Below are 5,295 nucleotides of genomic sequence, written 5' to 3'. Positions count from 1 at the left end.
TTATCTTGTCGGTATTAGATCGCCTTCCATCCATCACTGATTTCATAGGTCATTGACCCTGTTTTAAATAGTCAAAGAATTATATAGTATTTCAGGGCTTCTTTTTAATAGGGGGGAGTTTTAAATGTAAATGCTGTCATCTCGGGGACGGTTTTCCGTTCGCCGTTGCTTTCTTATGAACGCGTAATTGCCATCCATTTTTAGTTTTCGGTAAAAGAAAACCATTGTGCCGGCTTTGTCTGTCCGTCCGCACTTTCTACGGTCCGCACTTTTTTCTGTCCGCCCTCAGATCTTAAAAACTACTGAGGCTAAGGGGCTGCAAATTGGTATATTGATCATCCACCCTCCAATCATCAAACATACCAAATTGCAGCCCTCTAGCCTCAGTAGTTTTTATTTAAGGTTAAAGTTAGCCATAATCGTGCAGCTGGCAACGATATAGGAACGCCACCACCGGGCCGAGGTTAAAGTTTCATGGGGCGTGGCGCATACCGAGACCACCGAAGATAGATCTATTTTCGGTGGCCTTGATTATACGCTGTAGCGGCTGTAAAGAAAACTCGATTGCGCCAAAGAAACTGAGACGCATATTTTTACTTGTTTAGTTTTACGTGTGACAATTTTTGCAATTTTATTTGTGGCTGCGTTAACTAACATTGTCCATGATTTTAATTTCTTACTCTATACTGTTTGAAATAATGTTTAGTGAATTTGATAATTTAAAACTGTTTAATTTATATTTTGATTCCTTTTACTTTCTATTTTCATATGTACGTTGCCGTATCCGGAACATTCGCCGTAAACATTTTTGCCGTAGGAAAACTCGCCTCAGGAATTTTCGCCGTAAGACAATTTCGCCGCATTTGTTATCAAGTGTATATGGCTCAGACTATTGTTACTTCGATTTAAACATTTTAATAAGCGAAGTCCCTCGTCATTAAGTATATCTGGAACCTACTGCCGTTACATTTTGATTGACGAAATACCTTGTTATATAATTAAAATACCTGATTTGAACACTCAAAGGAGGAGTAGAGTTAAACTCTTAAAACTTTCTTTATTCATTCGACAATATTTTTTTGTCCAGCCAACCCATAACAATGGTCTGTCAAGTAGAAAGTACCATGCAGAGGCGTTGTGAAATTAGTTGACGATCTTAACTTTGTTTACAGAATAGATAGAAAATACGGTGAAAAACATTTTGGAAATGTGAAAATAAAGAGTGTAAAGCAAGAGTGCGTACAGTGCTGGAAAACGATAATTTATCTATACGTAAAACATTTGGCGAGCATCGTTAATCAAAATGTAAAATGTTAAAATCGAAGGAACAATAGTGGGGGCCGTAGCCTATGTACTTGATAACAAGGTACTTCGCATATTAAATTGGACATTTCTCCAAAAGGGACCGTTCAAGATAAGGCAAAAATGTTTACGGCGAATGTTCCTAGAACCGTACGTTGCATATGTCGTAATTTATTTCTGCAACTATGTGTAGAAAATGTTTGTAATATTCAACTTTTTTGCTTGTTCGTTGCTAGCTGGGTGCTGTTAAATTTAGCACATAATTTTTTTATCGTGTTCTGTATGTTTCACAATTGCATTGCTCATTATTTCTTATTTTCTTTTCAGGTGAGCTCTAAAATTAAGCTGTCAAGAAAAGAAAGCTTTGAAATACGTTTGAATGATTCAGAGGCGAAGATATTAAGGTGGCTACAGGTACGTACTGATTACAAGTTTGGGTGACATGAATATTGTACTGTGAGGACAAGTAAGTGGTTTTTCACTCTTCATTTTTTTATCGTTAATTTTTTTTTTATTTTGATGATTCCTTTGCATTCTAGTCGAACATCCATTGGTGTTTACTGTTAGGGATGAATTGATAGTTTTTTTTTTCATCTAGGAAATCTGATCTCTAGAGCATATGTTCAAAGAAGTCTTGTAACTTTTGTCAAGTTCGTTTCTATCAGGCAGCTTATTTCTACATTCCAGTCTCATTCTTGGAATTTCTGTGATGGGAATGGAATTCTCTCTCTCTCTATCTCTTCTCCATAAGTCTCTGTTGGTTGGTAAGAGTCCTGAGCTGCATGTCAGACTTCTCATTCTCTTTAACACCTTACTTTACTAGCAAAAATCCAGCTTAATCTAAACCAACTCACCGTCTATCCTATGTAGACATTTTGGGCGTCTAAATAATCACTCCTCTGTCAACATTTTGGGTCATAAATCACTCGTCTGTCAATAATTTGGGTGTAGGAAAATCACTCCTCTGTCAACATTTTGGGTGTCGTAAATTACTCCTTTGTCAATATTTTGGGTCGTAAATCACTCCTCTGTCAACATTTTGGGTGTCGTAAATCAATTCTCTGTCAACATTTTGGGTGTCGTAAATCACTCCTCTGTCAACATTTTGGGTGTCGTAAATCACTCCTCTGTCAACGTTTTGGGTGTCGTAAATCACTCTTCTGTCAACATTTTGGGTCGTAAATCACTCCTCTGTCAACATTTTGGGTCGAAAATCACTATTCTGTCAACATTTTGGGTGTTGAAAAATCACTTCTCTGTCAAACATTTTGAATGTTGAAAAATCACTCAAACTTGGGGACATCACATAATTCAAATGACCTCATTTGCTTTAATAAACATGTGGAGTTTTAGTCCGATATCACGTAATTATACAAGATACACGTCAGTCGATCGTCGTTATCGTATTCCTGGCATGCATGAAGTGCAATTATCATACAAATGGAATCATTTTCCCCAAAATACACGTAGAGTATTTCAAGCAATTATGGCGTTGGCTGTAGTGAATGTATCGTATTACTTTGCGTGATTGGAAACGGTGCAGTTTTTTTATGGGAAAAGAGTTGTGCTTGTTTTTTCTAAGAATGTAACACTGAAAAAAACCTTTGTTCTAAATGAAAAAAACTTTATTAGGAACTGGTAGCAAGTAAATTGGCGTTCCTTTCTCTCTTAAGAAGTTCCGCACGTGAAAATGTCTATTCATGAGACTCTCTCTCTCTCTCTCTCTCTCTCTCTCTCTCTCTCTCTCTCTCTCTCTCTCTCTCTCTCTCTCTCTCTCAAGCACAGGTGTTTTGTTTGGCAATTTCAGTTAGTTTCTTTCAAAGCACATTGTTGTTTACAGTTTAATGTTACAGTTTCTGTCTCTCTCTCTCTCTCTCTCTCTCTCTCTCTCTCTCTCTCTCTCTCTCTCTCTCTCATCTACGAATGGCACAAATAAATGTACGTGACGGAGCAGTCTGTCACCAATAAACCACATTAAAATTCCACAGGATAGTCAGTATATACATTTTTTTGGGGGGTGGGCGGAGGGGAGGGGATAGGGACAGTGTTTGTAAACAAGTCATTTTGTGTTTGCTTGCAAGCGTTCAGCTTTGATATTCTGCTGTAGAACGCCGAAATGACATTGGCATACATAGACACATTTATATATATATATATATATATATATATATATATATATATATATATATATATATATATATATATATATATATGACGCCAGTATATCATCCCCTGAGGCCCATCATACATTATCAATAAAAATTAAGACTTTCTTCACTGCTTAAGAAAAATTCCCTTCTCGCTTTTAATCGAGAGACTCCTCCCCCTCCTCCTCCACCCCCTCCTCCGCCATGACAAACGACGCCACTCAATAAGAAATTAAATGAACCTTGTTGCAGTTACGAGGGAAATATGGGGCCATCGTAGGGTAATTAATGGAGGAAATGCGCTCTTTTTCCGGTAATTTATGTTCGCGGGGAAACAGCGGGTTTGGCGTGAAATTTTTGCCCCCGAGGGATTTTGCGCCCAGTCTCGGCGTCTGAGAGATTACCGCATATTTTCGTCTCGGGTGAATATTTGCTTGGTGCGTTTTGTCTTCATTTTGCGGTTAATTTTTTCCCTTGTGTTATTTTCGCCTTGACAGATATTTCAAGTGATTGTTTTTCCTTAAATGTCAGGTTTAAAATTTGGTTTTTAGGAATTGTAGGTAGGGTTGTGGCCGTAAGAATGATTTTTTTTCCCTGAATTATTTTTCATTTGAGCAATTTTGTTTTATTTTCAACAAAGTTTTTGATATGTCAGATATGAAACTTGTTTTCATTCATGACTATCGTTTTTGTGACCAGTGTTTCAATCAGTCAGTCTGTGTTATTCAGTCATTCATGTGACTGACACTACATGAATGCCATATTCAGTCGTACGGATTGAAGATGTGAATGTATTCATATGTATTATATATAAAGTATCAATGGGTTGAATAAACGCCTGGTAATACAATATCCTCAAGAAATTATTTATTTTTGTCAATTCAGTTCCTTTAAGAAATTACTTTTGGTAATTCAGTTACGTTAAGTTAGAAAGTTTTTTTATTTTTTGTAATTTAGTTACGGTAAGAAATTGTTTATTTTTTTGTAATCCAGTTACGTTAAGTTAGAAAGTTTTTTATTTTTTGTAATTTAGTTACGGTAAGAAATTGTTTATTTTTTTGTAATCCAGTTACGTTAAGAAACTATTTATTTGTTAAGCTTAGAAGGTGTGGCGCCAGTTTACGGAATGAAATCATTCAATGGACAAATCAATCTTTATCCTCTAATGAAATTCCAAAATTGTACACTCGAATTGGCATGTCAGCCCCACGCCGCTTGATTGGTCTACCTGGCCCAGGGATTGACGTAAACAAGGTGAATTGGGCTCTCTCTCTCTCTCTCTCTCAAAAAAAAAAAAAAAAAAAAATTTATAGGTCCCACAAGGTGTCACGGTTAGAGTTCACACTATGTGGATTATAAATTATTTCTCTCTCTCTCTCTCACTCTCTCTCTCTCTCTTTCTCTCTCTCTCTCTCTCTCTCTCTCAAAAAAAAAAAAAAAAAAAAAAAAAGTATAGGTCCTACAAGGTGTCACAGTTAGGGCTCTCTCTCTCTCTCTCTCTCTCTCTCTCTCTCTCTCTCTCTCTCTCTCTCTCTCTCTCTCTCTCAGTTGTTAAGTATTATTACCCTTCACTAAAAGTTTTAATTATCTTATCATAATGATATCATAATCAGTTTGGAAATTTCTTGCTGGTTGTGAACTGATCTGGCACAGCATAACTTGTTAAAACATTTTTTGGGCAAACTTACCCCCATAATAACAATAATATAATAATAATAATAACAATAATAATAATTATGTATTATTATTATTATTATTATTATTATTATTATTATTATTATTATTATTATTATTATTTGTCTTTAGTATCAAAAATTTTTCGTTTACTGTGTTGTATTTACCCTAT

At 35.8% G+C, this 5,295-nt stretch overlaps 1 long non-coding RNA gene across 1 annotated transcript in view; it reads left to right on the top strand.

The window, feature by feature from the left end:
* Nucleotides 1-1,627: 1,627 nt before the first annotated feature.
* Nucleotides 1,628-5,295, top strand: part of LOC136852957 (uncharacterized) — an 83,861-nt gene continuing 80,193 nt past the window's right edge. The window contains exon 1 of the long non-coding RNA XR_010857279.1: nt 1,628-1,716. This is a non-coding gene — a long non-coding RNA (uncharacterized lncRNA). The remainder of the gene's footprint in view (nt 1,717-5,295) is intronic.

Source organism: Macrobrachium rosenbergii, chromosome 26, assembly GCF_040412425.1.
Source record: "Macrobrachium rosenbergii isolate ZJJX-2024 chromosome 26, ASM4041242v1, whole genome shotgun sequence".
NCBI classification, from domain to species: Eukaryota; Metazoa; Arthropoda; class Malacostraca; order Decapoda; family Palaemonidae; genus Macrobrachium; species Macrobrachium rosenbergii.
The sequence above is the reverse complement of the archived record's forward strand: the minus strand, read 5'-3'. Positions and strand labels throughout refer to the sequence as shown.